We start from the raw sequence: 22,812 nt of genomic DNA on the forward strand, positions 1-22,812 counted from the left end.
GTTCTGTAACATTTTCCTTTAGACCTTCCTTTCCATTCCCTTTTTTTTTTTAAAATTAACCTTTCCTTTCCTTTTCTATATACTTCCCTATCCTTACAATTCTACATACATTGACTTTCCTTTATACATTGCTTTCCTTTCCATTTTATCTACCTTTCCTTTCTTTTCTATTCCCTTCCTTTCCCTTCCTTTATACTTACCTTTGCTTCCTTTCTTTTATACTTTCCCTTCCTTTATACTTTCCATTCCCTTATACTTTCCTTTCCATTCCTATTTTTAAACTTACCCATTCCTTTCATTTATACTTTCTTATCCTTTCCAATATACTTACCTTTGCTTTCTTTTCTTTTATACTTTCCCTTTCCTTTTCTGTATACTTTCTTTTCCTTTACACTTTCATTTCAATTCCTATTTTTAAACTTAGACTTTCCTTTCATTTATACTTTCCTTTCCTTTCATACTTACCTTTGCTTTCCTATCTTTTATAAATTCCCTTCTTTAATAATTCCCTTCCCTTTGCATTATACCTACCTTCCCTTTTTGTTCTGTAACATTTTCCTTTAGACCTTCCTTTGCATTCTTTTTTTTTTTTTAAATTAACCTTTCCTTTCCTTTTTTATATACTTCCCTATCCTTACAATTCTACATACATTGACTTTCCTTTATACATTGCTTTCCTTTCCATTATATCTACCTTTCCTTTCTTTTCTATTTCCTTCCTTTACATTACTTTATACTTACCTTTGCTTCCTTTCTTTATACTTTCCCTTCCTTTATACTTTCCATTCCCTTATACTTTCCTTTCCATTCCTATTTTTAAACTTACCCATTCCTTTCATTTATACTTTCTTATCCTTTCCAATATACTTACCTTTGCTTTCCTTTCTTTTATACTTTCCCCTTTCCTTTTCTGTATACTTTCTTTTCCTTTACACTTTCATTTCAATTCCTATTTTTAAACTTAGACTGTCCTTTCATTTATACTTTCCTTTCCTTTCATACTTACCTTTGCTTTCCTATCTTTTATAAATTCCCTTCTTTTATAATTCCCTTCCCTTTGCATTATACCTACATTCCCTTTCTGTTCTGTAATATTTTCCTTTAGACCTTCCTTTCCATTCCTTTTTTTTTTTAAATTAACCTTTCCTTTCCTTTTTTATATACTTCCCTATCCTTACAATTCTACATACATTGACTTTCCTTTATACATTGCTTTCCTTTCCTTTATATCTACCTTTCCTTTCTTTTCTATTCCCTTCCTTTCCCTTCCTTTATACTTACCTTTGCTTCCTTTCTTTTATACTTTCCCTTCCTTTATACTTTCCATTCCCTTATACTTTCCTTTCCATTCCTATTTTTAAACTTACCCATTCCTTTCATTTATACTTTCTTATCCTTTCCAATATACTTACCTTTGCTTTCCTTTCTTTTATACTTTCCCTTCCTTTATACTTTCCTTTTCTTTATACTTTCCTTTCCTTTATACTTTCCTTTTCTGTATACTTTCCTTTCCTTTACACTTTCATTTCAATTTTTATTTTTAAACTTAGCCTCTCCTTTCATTTATACTTTCCTTTCCTTTCATACTTACCTTTGCTTTCCTTTCTTTTATAAATTCCCTTCTTTTATAATTCCCTTCCCTTTGCATTATACCTACATTCCCTTTCTGTTCCGTAACATTTTCCCTTAGACCTTCCTTTCCATTCCTTTTCTTTTTTTTAAATTAACCTTTCCTTTCCTTTTTTATATACTTCCCTATCCTTACAATTCTACATACATTGACTTTCCTTTATACATTGCTTTCCTTTCCATTATATCTACCTTTCCTTTCTTTTCTATTCCCTTCCTTTCCCTTCATTTATACTTACCTTTGCTTCCTTTCTTTTATACTTTCCCTTCCTTTATACTTTCCATTCCCTTATACTTTCCTTTCCATTCCTATTTTTAAACTTACCCATTCCTTTCATTTATACTTTCTTATCCTTTCCAATATACTTACCTTTGCTTTCCTTTCTTTTATACTTTCCCTTCCTTTATACTTTCCTTTTCTTTATACTTTCCCTTCCTTCATTCTTTCCTTTTCTTTATACTTTCCTTTCCTTTATACTTTCCTTTTCTGTATACTTTCCTTTCCTTTACACTTTGATTTCAATTCCTATTTTAAACTTAGCCTCTCCTTTCATTTATACTTTCCTTTCCTTTCCTTTCATACTTACCTTTGCTTTCCTTTCTTTTATAAATTCCCTTCTTTATAATTCCCTTCCCTTTGCATTATACCTACATTCCCTTTCTGTTCTGTAACATTTTCCCTTAGACCTTCCTTTCCATTCCTTTTTTTTTTTTTAAATTAACCTTTCCTTTCCTTTTTTATATACTTCCCTATCCTTACAATTCTACATACATTGACTTTCCTTTATACATTGCTTTCCTTTCCTTTATATGTATTTTTCTATTCTTTTCTATTCCCTTCCTTTCCCTTCCTTTACTTTCCTAAGTACCTTTGCTTCCTTTCTTTTATACTTTCCCTTCCTTTACAATTTCCATTCCCTTATACTTTCCTTTCCATTCCTATTTTTAAACTTACCCATTCCTTTCATTTATACTTTCTTATCCTTTCCAATATACTTACCTTTGCTTTCCTTTCTTTTATACTTTCCCTTCCTTTATACTTTCCTTTTCTTTATACTTCCCTTTCCTTTATACTTTCCTTTTCTGTATACTTTCCTTTCCTTTACACTTTCATTTCAATTCCTATTTTTAAACTTAGCCTCTCCTTTCATTTATACTTTCCTTTCCTTTCATACTTACCTTTGCTTTCCTTTCTTTTATAAATTCCCTTCTTTTATAATTCCCTTCCCTTTGCATTATACCTACATTCCCTTTCTGTTCTGTAACATTTTCCCTTAGACCTTCCTTTCCATTCCTTTTTTTTTTTTAAATTAACCTTTCCTTTCCTTTTTTATATACTTCCCTATACTTACAATTCTACATACATTGATTTTCCTTTATACATTGCTTTCCTTTCCATTATATCTACCTTTCCTTTCTTTTCTATTCCCTTCCTTTCCCTTCCTTTATACTTACCTTTGCTTCCTTTCTTTTATACTTTCCCTTCCTTTATACTTTCCATTCCCTTATACTTTCCTTTCCATTCCTATTTTTAAACTTACCCATTCCTTTCATTTATACTTTCTTATCCTTTCCAATATACTTACCTTTGCTTTCTTTTCTTTTATACTTTCCCTTTCCTTTTCTGTATACTTTCTTTTCCTTTACACTTTCATTTCAATTCCTATTTTTAAACTTAGACTTTCCTTTCATCTATACTTTTCTTTCCTTTCATACTTACCTTTGCTTTCCTATCTTTTATAAATTCCCTTCTTTAATAATTCCATTCCCTTTGCATTATACCTACATTCCCTTTCTGTTCTGTAATATTTTCCTTTAGACCTTCCTTTCCATTCCTTTTTTTTTTTAAATTAACCTTTCCTTTCCTTTTTTATATACTTCCCTATCCTTACAATTCTACATACATTGACTTTCCTTTATACATTGCTTTCCTTTCCTTTATATCTACCTTTCCTTTCTTTTCTATTCCCTTCCTTTCCCTTCATTTATACTTACCTTTGCTTCCTTTCTTTTATACTTTCCCTTCCTTTATACTTTCCATTCCCTTATACTTTCCTTTCCATTCCTATTTTTAACCTTACCCATTCCTTTCATTTATACTTTCTTATCCTTTCCAATATACTTACCTTTGCTTTCCTTTCTTTTATACTTTCCCTTCCTTTATACTTTCCTCTTCTTTATACTTTCCCTTCCTTCATTCTTTCCTTTTCTTTATACTTTCCTTTCCTTTATACTTTCCTTTTCTGTATACTTTCCTTTCCTTTACACTTTCATTTCAATTCCTATTTTTAAACTTAGCCTCTCCTTTCATTTATACTTTCCTTTCCTTTCCTTTCATACTTACCTTTGCTTTCCTTTCTTTTATAAATTCCCTTCTTTTATAATTCCCTTCCCTTTGCATTATACCTACATTCCCTTTCTGTTCTGTAACATTTTCCGTTAGACCTTCCTTTCCATTCCTTTTTTTTTTTTAAATTAACCTTTCCTTTCCTTTTTTATATACTTCCCTATCCTTACAATTCTACATACATTGACTTTCCTTTATACTTTGCTTTCCTTTCCTTTATATGTACCTTTCCTTTCTTTTCTATTCCCTTCCTTTCCCTTCCTTTATACTTACCTTTGCTTCCTTTCTTTTATACTTTTCTTTCCTTTATAATTTCCATTCCCTTATACTTTCCTTTCCATTCCTATTTTTAAACTTACCCATTCCTTTCATTTATACTTTCTTATCCTTTCCAATATACTTACCTTTGCTTTCCTTTCTTTTATACTTTCCCTTCCTTTATACTTTCCTTTTCTTTATACTTTCCTTTCCTTTATACTTTCCTTTTCTGTATACTTTCCTTTCCTTTACACTTTGATTTCAATTCCTATTTTTAAACTTAGCCTCTCCTTTCATTTATACTTTCCTTTCCTTTCATACTTACCTTTGCTTTCCTTTCTTTTATAAATTCCCTTCTTTTATAATTCCCTTCCCTTTGCATTATACCTACATTCCCTTTCTGTTCTGTAACATTTTCCTTTAGACCTTCCTTTCCATTCCTTTTTTTTTTTTAAATTAACCTTTCCTTTCCTTTTCTATATACTTCCCTATCCTTACAATTCTACATACATTGACTTTCCTTTATACATTGCTTTCCTTTCCATTATATCTACCTTTCCTTTCTTTTCTATTTCCTTCCTTTCCATTACTTTATACTTACCTTTGCTTCCTTTCTTTTATACTTTCCCTTCCTTTATACTTTCCATTCCCTTATACTTTCCTTTCCATTCCTATTTTTAAACTTACCCATTCCTTTCATTTATACTTTCTTATCCTTTCCAATATACTTACCTTTGCTTTCCTTTCTTTTATACTTTCCCTTCCTTTATACTTTCCTCTTCTTTATACTTTCCCTTCCTTCATTCTTTCCTTTTCTTTATACTTTCCTTTCCTTTATACTTTCCTTTCCTTTATACTTTCCTTTCCTTTATACTTTCCTTTTCTGTATACTTTCCTTTCCTTTACACTTTCATTTCAATTCCTATTTTTAAACTTAGCCTCTCCTTTCATTTATACTTTCCTTTCCTTTCATACTTACCTTTGCTTTCCTTTCTTTTATAAATTCCCTTCTTTTATAATTCCCTTCCCTTTGCATTATACCTACATTCCCTTTCTGTTCTGTAACATTTTCCGTTAGACCTTCCTTTCCATTCCTTTTTTTTTTTTAAATTAACCTTTCCTTTCCTTTTTTATATACTTCCCTATCCTTACAATTCTACATACATTGACTTTCCTTTATACATTGCTTTCCTTTCCTTTATATGTACCTTTCCTTTCTTTTCTATTCCCTTCCTTTCCCTTCCTTTATACTTACCTTTGCTTCCTTTCTTTTATACTTTTCTTTCCTTTATAATTTCCATTCCCTTATACTTTCCTTTCCATTCCTATTTTTAAACTTACCCATTCCTTTCATTTATACTTTCTTATCCTTTCCAATATACTTACCTTTGCTTTCCTTTCTTTTATACTTTCCCTTCCTTTATACTTTCCTTTTCTTTATACTTTCCTTTCCTTTATACTTTCCTTTTCTGTATACTTTCCTTTCCTTTACACTTTGATTTCAATTCCTATTTTTAAACTTAGCCTCTCCTTTCATTTATACTTTCCTTTCCTTTCATACTTACCTTTGCTTTCCTTTCTTTTATAAATTCCCTTCTTTTATAATTCCCTTCCCTTTGCATTATACCTACATTCCCTTTCTGTTCTGTAACATTTTCCTTTAGACCTTCCTTTCCATTCCTTTTTTTTTTTTAAATTAACCTTTCCTTTCCTTTTCTATATACTTCCCTATCCTTACAATTCTACATACATTGACTTTCCTTTATACATTGCTTTCCTTTCCATTATATCTACCTTTCCTTTCTTTTCTATTTCCTTCCTTTCCATTACTTTATACTTACCTTTGCTTCCTTTCTTTTATACTTTCCCTTCCTTTATACTTTCCATTCCCTTATACTTTCCTTTCCATTCCTATTTTTAAACTTACCCATTCCTTTCATTTATACTTTCTTATCCTTTCCAATATACTTACCTTTGCTTTCCTTTCTTTTATACTTTCCCTTCCTTTATACTTTCCTCTTCTTTATACTTTCCCTTCCTTCATTCTTTCCTTTTCTTTATACTTTCCTTTCCTTTATACTTTCCTTTCCTTTATACTTTCCTTTTCTGTATACTTTCCTTTCCTTTACACTTTCATTTCAATTCCTATTTTTAAACTTAGCCTCTCCTTTCATTTATACTTTCCTTTCCTTTCCTTTCATACTTACCTTTGCTTTCCTTTCTTTTATAAATTCCCTTCTTTTATAATTCCCTTCCCTTTGCATTATACCTACATTCCCTTTCTGTTCTGTAACATTTTCCGTTAGACCTTCCTTTCCATTCCTTTTTTTTTTTTAAATTAACCTTTCCTTTCCTTTTTTATATACTTCCCTATCCTTACAATTCTACATACATTGACTTTCCTTTATACATTGCTTTCCTTTCCTTTATATGTACCTTTCCTTTCTTTTCTATTCCCTTCCTTTCCCTTCCTTTATACTTACCTTTGCTTCCTTTCTTTTATACTTTTCTTTCCTTTATAATTTCCATTCCCTTATACTTTCCTTTCCATTCCTATTTTTAAACTTACCCATTCCTTTCATTTATACTTTCTTATCCTTTCCAATATACTTACCTTTGCTTTCCTTTCTTTTATACTTTCCCTTCCTTTATACTTTCCTTTTCTTTATACTTTCCTTTCCTTTATACTTTCCTTTTCTGTATACTTTCCTTTCCTTTACACTTTGATTTCAATTCCTATTTTTAAACTTAGCCTCTCCTTTCATTTATACTTTCCTTTCCTTTCATACTTACCTTTGCTTTCCTTTCTTTTATAAATTCCCTTCTTTTATAATTCCCTTCCCTTTGCATTATACCTACATTCCCTTTCTGTTCTGTAACATTTTCCTTTAGACCTTCCTTTCCATTCCTTTTTTTTTTTAAATTAACCTTTCCTTTCCTTTTCTATATACTTCCCTATCCTTACAATTCTACATACATTGACTTTCCTTTATACATTGCTTTCCTTTCCATTATATCTACCTTTCCTTTCTTTTCTATTCCCTTCCTTTCCCTTCCTTTATACTTAACTTTGCTTCCTTTCTTTTATACTTTCCCTTCCTTTATACTTTCCATTCCCTTATACTTTCCTTTCCATTCCTATTTCTAAACTTACCCATTCCTTTCATTTATACTTTCTTATCCTTTCCAATATACTTACCTTTGCTTTCCTTTCTTTTATACTTTCCCTTTCCTTTTCTGTATACTTTCTTTTCCTTTACACTTTCATTTCAATTCCTATTTTTAAACTTAGACTTTCCTTTCATTTATACTTTCCTTTCCTTTCATACTTACCTTTGCTTTCCTATCTTTTATAAATTCCCTTCTTTAATAATTCCCTTCCCTTTGCATTATACCTACCTTCCCTTTTTGTTCTGTAACATTTTCCTTTAGACCTTCCTTTGCATTCCTTTTTTTTTTAAATTAACCTTTCCTTTCCTTTTTTATATACTTCCCTATCCTTACAATTCTACATACATTGACTTTCCTTTATACTTTGCTTTCCTTTCCATTATATCTACCTTTCCTTTCTTTTCTATTTCCTTCCTTTCCATTACTTTATACTTACCTTTGCTTCCTTTCTTTTATACTTTCCCTTCCTTTATACTTTCCATTCCCTTATACTTTCCTTTCCATTCCTATTTTTAAACTTACCCATTCCTTTCATTTATACTTTCTTATCCTTTCCAATATACTTACCTTTGCTTTCCTTTCTTTTATACTTTCCCTTCCTTTATACTTTCCTTTTCTTTATACTTTCCCTTCCTTCATTCTTTCCTTTTCTTTATACTTTCCTTTCCTTTATACTTTCCTTTTCTGTATACTTTCCTTTCCTTTACACTTTCATTTCAATTCCTATTTTTAAACTTAGCCTCTCCTTTCATTTATACTTTCCTTTCCTTTCCTTTCATACTTACCTTTGCTTTCCTTTCTTTTATAAATTCCCTTCTTTTATAATTCCCTTCCCTTTGCATTATACCTACATTCCCTTTCTGTTCTGTAACATTTTCCCTTAGACCTTCCTTTCCATTCCTTTTTTTTTTTTTAAATTAACCTTTCCTTTCCTTTTTTATATACTTCCCTATCCTTACAATTCTACATACATTGACTTTCCTTTATACATTGCTTTCCTTTCCATTATATCTACCTTTCCTTTCTTTTCTATTCCCTTCCTTTCCCTTCCTTTATACTTACCTTTGCTTCCTTTCTTTTATACTTTCCCTTCCTTTATACTTTCCATTCCCTTATACTTTCCTTTCCATTCCTATTTTTAAACTTACCCATTCCTTTCATTTATACTTTCTTATACTTTCCAATATACTTACCCTTGCTTTCCTTTCTTTTATACTTTCCCTTCCTTTATACTTTCCTTTTCTTTATACTTTCCTTTCCTTTACACTTTTGTTTCAATTCCTATTTTTAAACTTAGCCTCTCCTTTCATTTATACTTTCCTTTCTTTTCCTTTCATACTTACCTTTGCTTTCCTTTCTTTTATAAATTCCCTTCTTTTATAATTCCCTTCCCTTTGCATTCTACCTACATTCCCTTTCTGTTCTGTAACATTTTCCTTTAGACCTTCCTTTGCATTCCTTTTTTTTTTAAATTAACCTTTCCTTTCCTTTTTTATATACTTCCCTATCCTTACAATTCTACATACATTGATTTTCCTTTATACATTGCTTTCCTTTCCATTATATCTACCTTTCCTTTCTTTTCTATTCCCTTCCTTTCCCTTCCTTTATACTTACCTTTGCTTCCTTTCTTTTATACTTTTCTTTCCTTTATAATTTCCATTCCCTTATACTTTCCTTTCCATTCCTATTTTTAAACTTACCCATTCCTTTCATTTATACTTTCTTATCCTTTCCAATATACTTACCTTTGCTTTCCTTTCTTTTATACTTTCCCTTTCCTTTTCTGTATACTTTCTTTTCCTTTACACTTTCATTTCAATTCCTATTTTTAAACTTAGACTTTCCTTTCATCTATACTTTTCTTTCCTTTCATACTTACCTTTGCTTTCCTATCTTTTATAAATTCCCTTCTTTTATAATTCCCTTCCCTTTGCATTATACCTACATTCCCTTTCTGTTCTGTAATATTTTCCTTTAGACCTTCCTTTCCATTCCTTTTTTTTTTTAAATTAACCTTTCCTTTCCTTTTTTATATACTTCCCTATCCTTACAATTCTACATACATTGACTTTCCTTTATACATTGCTTTCCTTTCCTTTATATCTACCTTTCCTTTCTTTTCTATTCCCTTCCTTTCCCTTCCTTTATACTTACCTTTGCTTCCTTTCTTTTATACTTTCCCTTCCTTTATACTTTCCATTCCCTTATACTTTCCTTTCCATTCCTATTTTTAACCTTACCCATTCCTTTCATTTATACTTTCTTATCCTTTCCAATATACTTACCTTTGCTTTCCTTTCTTTTATACTTTCCCTTCCTTTATACTTTCCTCTTCTTTATACTTTCCCTTCCTTCATTCTTTCCTTTTCTTTATACTTTCCTTTATACTTTCCTTTTCTGTATACTTTCCTTTCCTTTACACTTTCATTTCAATTCCTATTTTTAAACTTAGCCTCTCCTTTCATTTATACTTTCCTTTCCTTTCCTTTCATACTTACCTTTGCTTTCCTTTCTTTTATAAATTCCCTTCTTTTATAATTCCCTTCCCTTTGCATTATACCTACATTCCCTTTCTGTTCTGTAACATTTTCCGTTAGACCTTCCTTTCCATTCCTTTTTTTTTTTTAAATTAACCTTTCCTTTCCTTTTTTATATACTTCCCTATCCTTACAATTCTACATACATTGACTTTCCTTTATACATTGCTTTCCTTTCCTTTATATGTACCTTTCCTTTCTTTTCTATTCCCTTCCTTTCCCTTCCTTTATACTTACCTTTGCTTCCTTTCTTTTATACTTTTCTTTCCTTTATAATTTCCATTCCCTTATACTTTCCTTTCCATTCCTATTTTTAAACTTACCCATTCCTTTCATTTATACTTTCTTATCCTTTCCAATATACTTACCTTTGCTTTCCTTTCTTTTATACTTTCCCTTCCTTTATACTTTCCTTTTCTTTATACTTTCCTTTCCTTTATACTTTCCTTTTCTGTATACTTTCCTTTCCTTTACACTTTGATTTCAATTCCTATTTTTAAACTTAGCCTCTCCTTTCATTTATACTTTCCTTTCCTTTCATACTTACCTTTGCTTTCCTTTCTTTTATAAATTCCCTTCTTTTATAATTCCCTTCCCTTTGCATTATACCTACATTCCCTTTCTGTTCTGTAACATTTTCCTTTAGACCTTCCTTTCCATTCCTTTTTTTTTTTTAAATTAACCTTTCCTTTCCTTTTCTATATACTTCCCTATCCTTACAATTCTACATACATTGACTTTCCTTTATACATTGCTTTCCTTTCCATTATATCTACCTTTCCTTTCTTTTCTATTCCCTTCCTTTCCCTTCCTTTATACTTAACTTTGCTTCCTTTCTTTTATACTTTCCCTTCCTTTATACTTTCCATTCCCTTATACTTTCCTTTCCATTCCTATTTCTAAACTTACCCATTCCTTTCATTTATACTTTCTTATCCTTTCCAATATACTTACCTTTGCTTTCCTTTCTTTTATACTTTCCCTTTCCTTTTCTGTATACTTTCTTTTCCTTTACACTTTCATTTCAATTCCTATTTTTAAACTTAGACTTTCCTTTCATTTATACTTTCCTTTCCTTTCATACTTACCTTTGCTTTCCTATCTTTTATAAATTCCCTTCTTTAATAATTCCCTTCCCTTTGCATTATACCTACCTTCCCTTTTTGTTCTGTAACATTTTCCTTTAGACCTTCCTTTGCATTCCTTTTTTTTTTAAATTAACCTTTCCTTTCCTTTTTTATATACTTCCCTATCCTTACAATTCTACATACATTGACTTTCCTTTATACTTTGCTTTCCTTTCCATTATATCTACCTTTCCTTTCTTTTCTATTTCCTTCCTTTCCATTACTTTATACTTACCTTTGCTTCCTTTCTTTTATACTTTCCCTTCCTTTATACTTTCCATTCCCTTATACTTTCCTTTCCATTCCTATTTTTAAACTTACCCATTCCTTTCATTTATACTTTCTTATCCTTTCCAATATACTTACCTTTGCTTTCCTTTCTTTTATACTTTCCCTTCCTTTATACTTTCCTTTTCTTTATACTTTCCCTTCCTTCATTCTTTCCTTTTCTTTATACTTTCCTTTCCTTTATACTTTCCTTTTCTGTATACTTTCCTTTCCTTTACACTTTCATTTCAATTCCTATTTTTAAACTTAGCCTCTCCTTTCATTTATACTTTCCTTTCCTTTCCTTTCATACTTACCTTTGCTTTCCTTTCTTTTATAAATTCCCTTCTTTTATAATTCCCTTCCCTTTGCATTATACCTACATTCCCTTTCTGTTCTGTAACATTTTCCCTTAGACCTTCCTTTCCATTCCTTTTTTTTTTTTTTAAATTAACCTTTCCTTTCCTTTTTTATATACTTCCCTATCCTTACAATTCTACATACATTGACTTTCCTTTATACATTGCTTTCCTTTCCTTTATATGTACCTTTCTATTCTTTTCTATTCCCTTCCTTTCCCTTCCTTTATACTTACCTTTGCTTCCTTTCTTTTATACTTTCCCTTCCTTTACAATTTCCATTCCCTTATACTTTCCTTTCCATTCCTATTTTTAAACTTACCCATTCCTTTCACTTATACTTTCTTATCCTTTCCAATATACTTACCTTTGCTTTCCTTTCTTTTATACTTTCCCTTCCTTTATACTTTCCTTTTCTTTATACTTCCCTTTCCTTTATACTTTCCTTTTCTGTATACTTTCCTTTCCTTTACACTTTCATTTCAATTCCTATTTTTAAACTTAGCCTCTCCTTTCATTTATACTTTCCTTTCCTTTCATACTTACCTTTGCTTTCCTTTCTTTTATAAATTCCCTTCTTTTATAATTCCCTTCCCTTTGCATTATACCTACATTCCCTTTCTGTTCTGTAACATTTTCCTTTAGACCTTCCTTTCCCTTCCTTTTTTTTTTTTAAATTAACCTTTCCTTTCGTTTTTTATATACTTCCCTATACTTACAATTCTACATACATTGATTTTCCTTTATACATTGCTTTCCTTTCCATTATATCTACCTTTCCTTTCTTTTCTATTCCCTTCCTTTCCCTTCCTTTATACTTACCTTTGCTTCCTTTCTTTTATACTTTCCCTTCCTTTATACTTTCCATTCCCTTATACTTTCCTTTCCATTCCTATTTTTAAACTTACCCATTCCTTTCATTTATACTTTCTTATACTTTCCAATATACTTACCCTTGCTTTCCTTTCTTTTATACTTTCCCTTCCTTTATACTTTCCTTTTCTTTATACTTTCCTTTCCTTTACACTTTTATTTCAATTCCTATTTTTAAACTTAGCCTCTCCTTTCATTTATACTTTCCTTTCTTTTCCTTTCATACTTACCTTTGCTTTCCTTTCTTTTATAAATTCCCTTCTTTTATAATTCCCTTCCCTTTGCATTCTACCTACATTCCCTTTCTGTTCTGTAACATTTTCCTTTAGACCTTCCTTTGCATTCCTTTTTTTTTTTTTAAATTAACCTTTCCTTTCCTTTTTTATATACTTCCCTATCCTTACAATTCTACATACATTGACTTTCCTTTATACATTGCTTTTCTTTCCATTATATGTACCTTTCCTTTCTTTTCTATTCCCTTCCTTTCCCTTCCTTTATACTTACCTTTGCTTCCTTTCTTTTATACTTTCCCTTCCTTTATACTTTCCTTTTCTTTATACTTTTCTTTCCTTTACGCTTTCATTTCAATTCCTATTTTTAAACTTAGCCTCTCCTTTCATTTATACTTTCCTTTCCTTTCCTTTCATACTTACCTTTGCTTTCCTTTCCTTTATAAATTCCCTTCTTTTATAATTCCCTTCCCTTTGCCTTATACCTACATTCCCTTTCTGTTCTGTAACATTTTCCTTTAGACCTTCCTTTCCATTCCTTTTTTTTTTTTTAAATTAACCTTTCCTTTCCTTTATTTTATACTTCCCTATACTTACAATTCTACATACATTGATTTTCCTTTATACATTGCTTTCCTTTCCATTATATCTACCTTTCCTTTCTTTTCTATTCCCTTCCTTTCCCTTCCTTTAGACTTACCTTTGCTTCCTTTCTTTTATACTTTCCCTTCCTTTATACTTTCCATTCCCTTATACTTTCCTTTCCATTCCTATTTTTAAACTTACCCATTCCTTTCATTTATACTTTCTTATCCTTTCCAATATACGTACCTTTGCTTTCCTTTCTTTTATACTTTCCCTTCCTTTATACTTTCCTTTTCTTTATACTTTCCTTTCCTTTATACTTTCCTTTTCTGTATACTTTCCTTTCCTTTACACTTTCATTTCAATTCCTATTTTTAAACTTAGCCTCTCCTTTCATTTATCCTTTCCTTTCCCTTTCCCTTTCCCTTTCCCTTTCCCTTTCCCTTTCCCTTTCCCTTTCCCTTTCCCTTTCCCTTTCCCTTTCCCTTTCCCTTTCCCTTTCCCTTTCCCTTTCCCTTTCCCTTTCCTTTCCTTTCCTTTCCTTTCATACTTACCTTTGCTTTCCTTTCTTTTATAAATTCCCTTCTTTTATAATTCCCTTCCCTTTGCATTCTACCTACATTCCCTTTCTGTTCTGTAACATTTTCCTTTAGACCTTCCTTTGCATTCCTTTTTTTTTTTAAATTAACCAATTAACCTTTCCTTTCCTTTTTTATATACTTCCCTATCCTTACAATTCTACATACATTGACTTTCCTTTATACATTGCTTTCCTTTCCTTTATATGTACCTTTCTATTCTTTTCTATTCCCTTCCTTTCCCTTCCTTTATACTTACCTTTGCTTCCTTTCTTTTATACTTTTCTTTCCTTTATAATTTCCATTCCCTTATACTTTCCTTTCCATTCCTATTTTTAAACTTACCCATTCCTTTCATTTATACTTTCTTATCCTTTCCAATATACTTACCTTTGCTTTCCTTTCTTTTATACTTTCCCTTCCTTTATACTTTCCTTTTCTTTATACTTTCCTTTCCTTTATACTTTCCTTTTCTGTATACTTTCCTTTCCTTTACACTTTGATTTCAATTCCTATTTTTAAACTTAGCCTCTCCTTTCATTTATACTTTCCTTTCCTTTCATACTTACCTTTGCTTTCCTTTCTTTTATAAATTCCCTTCTTTTATAATTCCCTTCCCTTTGCATTATACCTACATTCCCTTTCTGTTCTGTAACATTTTCCTTTAGACCTTCCTTTCCATTCCTTTTTTTTTTTTAAATTAACCTTTCCTTTCCTTTTCTATATACTTCCCTATCCTTACAATTCTACATACATTGACTTTCCTTTATACATTGCTTTCCTTTCCATTATATCTACCTTTCCTTTCTTTTCTATTCCCTTCCTTTCCCTTCCTTTATACTTAACTTTGCTTCCTTTCTTTTATACTTTCCCTTCCTTTATACTTTCCATTCCCTTATACTTTCCTTTCCATTCCTATTTCTAAACTTACCCATTCCTTTCATTTATACTTTCTTATCCTTTCCAATATACTTACCTTTGCTTTCCTTTCTTTTATACTTTCCCTTTCCTTTTCTGTATACTTTCTTTTCCTTTACACTTTCATTTCAATTCCTATTTTTAAACTTAGACTTTCCTTTCATTTATACTTTCCTTTCCTTTCATACTTACCTTTGCTTTCCTATCTTTTATAAATTCCCTTCTTTAATAATTCCCTTCCCTTTGCATTATACCTACCTTCCCTTTTTGTTCTGTAACATTTTCCTTTAGACCTTCCTTTGCATTCCTTTTTTTTTTAAATTAACCTTTCCTTTCCTTTTTTATATACTTCCCTATCCTTACAATTCTACATACATTGACTTTCCTTTATACTTTGCTTTCCTTTCCATTATATCTACCTTTCCTTTCTTTTCTATTTCCTTCCTTTCCATTACTTTATACTTACCTTTGCTTCCTTTCTTTTATACTTTCCCTTCCTTTATACTTTCCATTCCCTTATACTTTCCTTTCCATTCCTATTTTTAAACTTACCCATTCCTTTCATTTATACTTTCTTATCCTTTCCAATATACTTACCTTTGCTTTCCTTTCTTTTATACTTTCCCTTCCTTTATACTTTCCTTTTCTTTATACTTTCCCTTCCTTCATTCTTTCCTTTTCTTTATACTTTCCTTTCCTTTATACTTTCCTTTTCTGTATACTTTCCTTTCCTTTACACTTTCATTTCAATTCCTATTTTTAAACTTAGCCTCTCCTTTCATTTATACTTTCCTTTCCTTTCCTTTCATACTTACCTTTGCTTTCCTTTCTTTTATAAATTCCCTTCTTTTATAATTCCCTTCCCTTTGCATTATACCTACATTCCCTTTCTGTTCTGTAACATTTTCCCTTAGACCTTCCTTTCCATTCCTTTTTTCTTTTTTAAATTAACCTTTCCTTTCCTTTTTTATATACTTCCCTATCCTTACAATTCTACATACATTGACTTTCCTTTATACATTGCTTTCCTTTCCTTTATATGTACCTTTCTATTCTTTTCTATTCCCTTCCTTTCCCTTCCTTTATACTTACCTTTGCTTCCTTTCTTTTATACTTTCCCTTCCTTTACAATTTCCATTCCCTTATACTTTCCTTTCCATTCCTATTTTTAAACTTACCCATTCCTTTCACTTATACTTTCTTATCCTTTCCAATATACTTACCTTTGCTTTCCTTTCTTTTATACTTTCCCTTCCTTTATACTTTCCTTTTCTTTATACTTCCCTTTCCTTTATACTTTCCTTTTCTGTATACTTTCCTTTCCTTTACACTTTCATTTCAATTCCTATTTTTAAACTTAGCCTCTCCTTTCATTTATACTTTCCTTTCCTTTCATACTTACCTTTGCTTTCCTTTCTTTTATAAATTCCCTTCTTTTATAATTCCCTTCCCTTTGCATTATACCTACATTCCCTTTCTGTTCTGTAACATTTTCCTTTAGACCTTCCTTTCCCTTCCTTTTTTTTTTTTAAATTAACCTTTCCTTTCGTTTTTTAATATACTTCCCTATACTTACAATTCTACATACATTGATTTTCCTTTATACATTGCTTTCCTTTCCATTATATCTACCTTTCCTTTCTTTTCTATTCCCTTCCTTTCCCTTCCTTTATACTTACCTTTGCTTCCTTTCTTTTATACTTTCCCTTCCTTTATACTTTCCATTCCCTTATACTTTCCTTTCCATTCCTATTTTTAAACTTACCCATTCCTTTCATTTATACTTTCTTATACTTTCCAATATACTTACCCTTGCTTTCCTTTCTTTTATACTTTCCCTTCCTTTATACTTTCCTTTTCTTTATACTTTCCTTTCCTTTACACTTTTATTTCAATTCCTATTTTTAAACTTAGCCTCTCCTTTCATTTATACTTTCCTTTCTTTTCCTTTCATACTTACCTTTGCTTTCCTTTCTTTTATAAATTCCCTTCTTTTATAATTCCCTTCCCTTTGCATTCTACCTACATTCCCTTTCTGTTCTGTAACATTTTCCTTTAGACCTTCCTTTGCATTCCTTTTTTTTTTTTTTAAATTAACCTTTCCTTTCCTTTTTTATATACTTCCCTATCCTTACAATTCTACATACATTGACTTTCCTTTATACATTGCTTTTCTTTCCATTATATGTACCTTTCCTTTCTTTTCTATTCCCTTCCTTTCCCTTCCTTTATACTTACCTTTGCTTCCTTTCTTTTATACTTTCCCTTCCTTTATACTTTCCTTTTCTTTATACTTTTCTTTCCTTTACGCTTTCATTTCAATTCCTATTTTTAAACTTAGCCTCTCCTTTCATTTATACTTTCCTTTCCTTTCCTTTCATACTTACCTTTGCTTTCCTTTCCTTTATAAATTCCCTTCTTTTATAATTCCCTTCCCTTTGCCTTATACCTACATTCCCTTTCTGTTCTGTAACATTTTCCTTTAGACCTTCCTTTCCATTCCTTTTTTTTTTTTTAAATTAACCTTTCCTTTCCTTTATTTTATACTTCCCTATACTTACAATTCTACATACATTGATTTTCCTTTATACATTGCTTTCCTTTCCATTATATCTACCTTTCCTTTCTTTTCTATTCCCTTCCTTTCCCTTCCTTTAGACTTACCTTTGCTTCCTTTCTTTTATACTTTCCCTTCCTTTATACTTTCCATTCCCTTATACTTTCCTTTCCATTCCTATTTTTAAACTTACCCATTCCTTTCATTTATACTTTCTTATCCTTTCCAATATACGTACCTTTGCTTTCCTTTCTTTTATACTTTCCCTTCCTTTATACTTTCCTTTTCTTTATACTTTCCTTTCCTTTATACTTTCCTTTTCTGTATACTTTCCTTTCCTTTACACTTTCATTTCAATTCCTATTTTTAAACTTAGCCTCTCCTTTCATTTATCCTTTCCTTTCCCTTTCCCTTTCCCTTTCCCTTTCCCTTTCCCTTTCCCTTTCCCTTTCCCTTTCCCTTTCCCTTTCCCTTTCCCTTTCCCTTTCCCTTTCCTTTCCTTTCCTTTCCTTTCATACTTACCTTTGCTTTCCTTTCTTTTATAAATTCCCTTCTTTTATAATTCCCTTCCCTTTGCATTCTACCTACATTCCCTTTCTGTTCTGTAACATTTTCCTTTAGACCTTCCTTTGCATTCCTTTTTTTTTTTAAATTAACCAATTAACCTTTCCTTTCCTTTTTTATATACTTCCCTATCCTTACAATTCTACATACATTGACTTTCCTTTATACATTGCTTTCCTTTCCATTATATCTACCTTTCCTTTCTTTTCTATTACCTTCCTTTCCCTTCCTTTATACTTACCTTTGCTTCCTTTCTTTTATACTTTCCCTTCCTTTATACTTTCCATTCCCTTATACTTTCCATTCCTATTTTTAAGCTTACCCATTCCTTTCATTTATACTTTCTTATCCTTTCCAATATACTTACCTTTGCTTTCCTTTCTTTTATACTTTCCCTTCCTTTATACTTTCCTTTTCTTTATACTTTCCTTTCCTTTATACTTTCCTTTTCTGTATACTTTCCTTTCCTTTACACTTTCATTTCAATTCCTATTTTTAAACTTAGCCTCTCCTTTCATTTATACTTTCCTTTCCTTTCCTTTCATTTGCATTCCTTACTTTTATAAATTCCCTTCTTTTATAATTCCCTTCCCTTTGCATTATACCTACATTCCCTTTCTGTTCTGTAACATTTTCCTTTAGGCCTTCCTTTCCATTCCTTTTTTTTTTTTTAAATTAACCTTTTCTTTCCTTTTTTATATACTTCCCTATCCTTACAATTCTACATACATTGACTTTCCTTTATACTTTGCTTTCCTTTCCATTATATCTACCTTTCTTTTCTATTCCCTTCCTTTCCCTTCCTTTATACTTACCTTTGCTTCCTTTCTTTTATACTTTCCCTTCCTTTATACTTTCCATTCCCTTATACTTTCCTTTCCATTCCTATTTTTAAACTTATCCATTCCTTTCATTTATACTTTCTTATCCTTTCCAATATACTTACCTTTGCTTTCCTTTCTTTTCTACTTTCCCTTTCCTTTTCTGTATACTTTCTTTTCCTTTACACTCTGATTTCAATTCCTATTTTTAAACTTAGCCTCTCCTTTCATTTATACTTTCCTTTCCTTTCCTTTCATACTTACCTTTGCTTTCCTTTCTTTTATAAATTCCCTTCTTTTATAATTCCCTTCCCTTTGCATTATACCTACATTCCCTTTCTGTTCTGTAACATTTTCCTTTAGACCTTCCTTTGCATTCCTTTTTTTTTTTTAAAATTAACCTTTCCTTTCCTTTTCTATATACTTCCCTATCCTTACAATTCTACATACATTGACTTTCCTTTATACATTGCTTTCCTTTCCATTATATCTACCTTTCCTTTCTTTTCTATTCCCTTCCTTTCCCTTCCTTTATACTTAACTTTGCTTCCTTTCTTTTATACTTTCCCTTCCTTTATACTTTCCATTCCCTTATACTTTCCTTTCCATTCCTATTTTTAAACTTACCCATTCCTTTCATTTATACTTTCTTATCCTTTCCAATATACTTACCTTTGCTTTCCTTTCTTTTATACTTTCCCTTTCCTTTTCTGTATACTTTCTTTTCCTTTACACTTTCATTTCAATTCCTATTTTTAAACTTAGACTTTCCTTTCATTTATACTTTCCTTTCCTTTCATACTTACCTTTGCTTTCCTATCTTTTATAAATTCCCTTCTTTAATAATTCCCTTCCCTTTGCATTATACCTACCTTCCCTTTTTGTTCTGTAACATTTTCCTTTAGACCTTCCTTTGCATTCCTTTTTTTTTTAAATTAACCTTTCCTTTCCTTTTTTATATACTTCCCTATCCTTACAATTCTACATACATTGACTTTCCTTTATACATTGCTTTCCTTTCCATTATATCTACCTTTACTTTCTTTTCTATTTCTTTCCTTTCCATTACTTTATACTTACCTTTGCTTCCTTTCTTTTATACTTTCCCTTCCTTTATACTTTCCATTCCCTTATACTTTCCTTTCCATTCCTATTTTTAAACTTACCCATTCCTTTCATTTATACTTTCTTATCCTTTCCAATATACTTACCTTTGCTTTACTTTCTTTTATACTTTCCCTTCCTTTATACTTTCCTTTTCTATATACTTTCCCTTCCTTCATTCTTTCCTTTTCTTTATACTTTCCTTTCCTTTATACTTTCCTTTTCTGTATACTTTCCTTTCCTTTACACTTTCATTTCAATTCCTATTTTTAAACTTAGCCTCTCCTTTCATTTATACTTTCCTTTCCTTTCCTTTCATACTTACCTTTGCTTTCCTTTCTTTTATAAATTCCCTTCTTTTATAATTCCCTTCCCTTTGCATTATACCTACATTCCCTTTCTGTTCTGTAACATTTTCCCTTAGACCTTCCTTTCCATTCCTTTTTTTTTTTTTTAAATTAACCTTTCCTTTCCTTTTTTTCTATACTTCCCTATCCTTACAATTCTACATACATTGACTTTCCTTTATACATTGCTTTCCTTTCCTTTATATGTACCTTTCCTTTCTTTTCTATTCCCTTCCTTTCCCTTCCTTTATACTTACCTTTGCTTCCTTTCTTTTATACTTTTCTTTCCTTTATAATTTCCATTCCCTTATACTTTCCTTTCCATTCCTATTTTTAAACTTACCCATTCCTTTCATTTATACTTTCTTATCCTTTCCAATATACTTACCTTTGCTTTCCTTTCTTTTATACTTTCCCTTCCTTTATACTTTCCTTTTCTTTATACTTTCCTTTCCTTTATACTTTCCTTTTCTGTATACTTTCCTTTCCTTTACACTTTCATTTCAATTCCTATTTTTAAACTTAGCCTCTCCTTTCATTTATACTTTACTTTCCTTTCCTTTCATACTTTCCTTTGCTTCCTTTCTTTTATACTTTCCCTTCCTTTATAATTTCCATTCCCTTATACTTTCCTTTCCATTCCTATTTTTAAACTTACCCATTCCTTTCATTTATACTTTCTTATCCTTTCCAATATACTTACCTTTGCTTTCCTTTCTTTTATACTTTCCCTTCCTTTATACTTTCCTTTTCTTTATTCTTTAGTTTCCTTTATACTTTCCTTTTCTGTATACTTTCCTTTCCTTTACACTTTCATTTCAATTCCTATTTTTAAACTTAGCCTCTCCTTTCATTTATACTTTCCTTTCCTTTCCTTTCCTTTCCTTTCCTTTCCTTTCCTTTCCTTTCCTTTCCTTTCCTTTCCTTTCCTTTCCTTTCCTTTCCTTTCCTTTCCTTTCCTTTCCTTTCCTTTCCTTTCCTTTCCTTTCCTTTCCTTTCCTTTCCTTTCATACTTACCTTTGCTTTCCTTTCTTTTATAAATTCCCTTCTTTTATAATTCCCTTCCCTTTGCATTCTACCTACATTCCCTTTCTGTTCTGTAACATTTTCCTTTAGACCTTCCTTTGCATTCCTTTTTTTTTTTAAATTAACCAATTAACCTTTCCTTTCCTTTTTTATATACTTCCCTATCCTTACAATTCTACATACATTGACTTTCCTTTATACATTGCTTTCCTTTCCATTATATCTACCTTTCCTTTCTTTTCTATTTCCTTCCTTTCCATTACTTTATACTTACCTTTGCTTCCTTTCTTTTATACTTTCCCTTCCCTTTATACTTTCCATTCCCTTATACTTTCCTTTCCATTCCTATTTTTAAACTTACCCATTCCTTTCATTTATACTTTCTTATCCTTTCCAATATACTTACCTTTGCTTTCCTTTCTTTTATACTTTCCCTTCCTTTATACTTTCCTTTTCTTTATACTTCCCTTTCCTTTATACTTTCCTTTTCTGTATACTTTCCTTTCCTTTACACTTTCATTTCAATTCCTATTTTTAAACTTAGCCTCTCCTTTCATTTATACTTTACTTTCCTTTCCTTTCATACTTACCTTTGCTTCCTTTCTTTTATACTTTCCCTTCCTTTATACTTTCCATTCCCTTATACTTTCCTTTCCATTCCTATTTTTAAACGTACCCATTCCTTTCATTTATACTTTCTTATACTTTCCAATATACTTACCCTTGCTTTCCTTTCTTTTATACTTTCCCTTCCTTTATACTTTCCTTTTCTTTATACTTTTCTTTCCTTTACGCTTTCATTTCAATTCCTATTTTTAAACTTAGCCTCTCCTTTCATTTATACTTTCCTTTCCTTTCCTTTACTTTCATACTTACCTTTGCTTTCCTTTCTTTTATAAATTCCCTTCTTTTATAATTCCCTTCCCTTTGCATTATACCTACATTCCCTTTCTGTTCTGTAACATTTTCCCTTAGACCTTCCTTTCCATTCCTTTTTTTTTTTTAAATTAACCTTTCCTTTCCTTTTTTATATACTTCCCTATCCTTACAATTCTACATACATTGACTTTCCTTTATACATTGCTTTCCTTTCCTTTATATGTACCTTTCCTTTCTTTTCTATTCCCTTCCTTTCCCTTCCTTTATACTTACCTTTGCTTCCTTTCTTTTATACTTTCCCTTCCTTTATAATTTCCATTCCCTTATACTTTCCTTTGCATTCCTATTTTTAAACTTACCCATTCCTTTCATTTATACTTTCTTATCCTTTCCAATATACTTACCTTTGCTTTCCTTTCTTTTATACTTTCCTTTCCTTTATACTTTCCTTTTCTGTATGCTTTCCTTTCCTTTATACTTTCCTTTTCTGTATACTTTCCTTTCCTTTACACTTTTATTTCAATTCCTATTTTTAAACTTAGCCTCTCCTTTCATTTATACTTTCCTTTCTTTTCCTTTCATACTTACCTTTGCTTTCCTTTCTTTTATAAATTCCCTTCTTTTATAAT

General features: G+C 30.6%; 3 long non-coding RNA genes across 35 annotated transcripts; all 3 read right to left on the reverse strand.

Moving 5' to 3' along the window:
* Positions 1-6: 6 nt before the first annotated feature.
* LOC146750941 (uncharacterized) lies at positions 7-9,755 on the reverse strand. 16 transcript variants are annotated; one of them, XR_014942025.1, is made up of 5 exons: positions 9,516-9,755; positions 3,085-9,048; positions 1,282-2,216; positions 602-1,006; positions 7-131 (listed from the first exon to the last, which is right to left on the reverse strand). It is a non-coding gene; the product is annotated as an uncharacterized LOC146750941 (long non-coding RNA). The 16 variants fall into 16 exon arrangements; XR_014942029.1 differs by lacking the exon at positions 7-131 and having other exon boundaries at positions 133-1,006; positions 1,282-1,341; positions 1,869-2,216; XR_014942024.1 differs by lacking the exon at positions 7-131 and having other exon boundaries at positions 133-800.
* A 253-nt stretch (positions 9,756-10,008) lies between these two features.
* On the reverse strand, positions 10,009-13,799 carry LOC146750942 (uncharacterized). 7 transcript variants are annotated; one of them, XR_014942032.1, is made up of 3 exons: positions 13,505-13,799; positions 12,474-13,227; positions 10,009-11,955 (listed from the first exon to the last, which is right to left on the reverse strand). It is a non-coding gene; the product is annotated as an uncharacterized LOC146750942 (long non-coding RNA). The 7 variants fall into 7 exon arrangements; XR_014942036.1 differs by lacking the exon at positions 13,505-13,799 and having other exon boundaries at positions 10,009-11,238; positions 11,795-11,955; positions 12,474-13,489; XR_014942037.1 differs by lacking the exon at positions 13,505-13,799 and having other exon boundaries at positions 10,009-10,492; positions 11,308-11,955; positions 12,474-13,489.
* A 536-nt stretch (positions 13,800-14,335) lies between these two features.
* On the reverse strand, positions 14,336-21,426 carry LOC146750943 (uncharacterized). Of its 12 annotated transcripts, none has more exons than XR_014942047.1 (5): positions 19,908-21,426; positions 18,248-19,091; positions 17,550-17,609; positions 16,518-17,272; positions 14,336-15,998 (listed from the first exon to the last, which is right to left on the reverse strand). It is a non-coding gene; the product is annotated as an uncharacterized LOC146750943 (long non-coding RNA). The 12 variants fall into 12 exon arrangements; XR_014942045.1 differs by having other exon boundaries at positions 18,248-19,428; XR_014942039.1 differs by having other exon boundaries at positions 18,248-19,633.
* Positions 21,427-22,812: the final 1,386 nt, after the last annotated feature.

This window comes from Coturnix japonica, unplaced genomic scaffold (assembly GCF_054131305.1).
Source record: "Coturnix japonica strain WE unplaced genomic scaffold, WE-NBRP24 Scf244, whole genome shotgun sequence".
Lineage (NCBI taxonomy): Eukaryota > Metazoa > Chordata > Aves > Galliformes > Phasianidae > Coturnix > Coturnix japonica.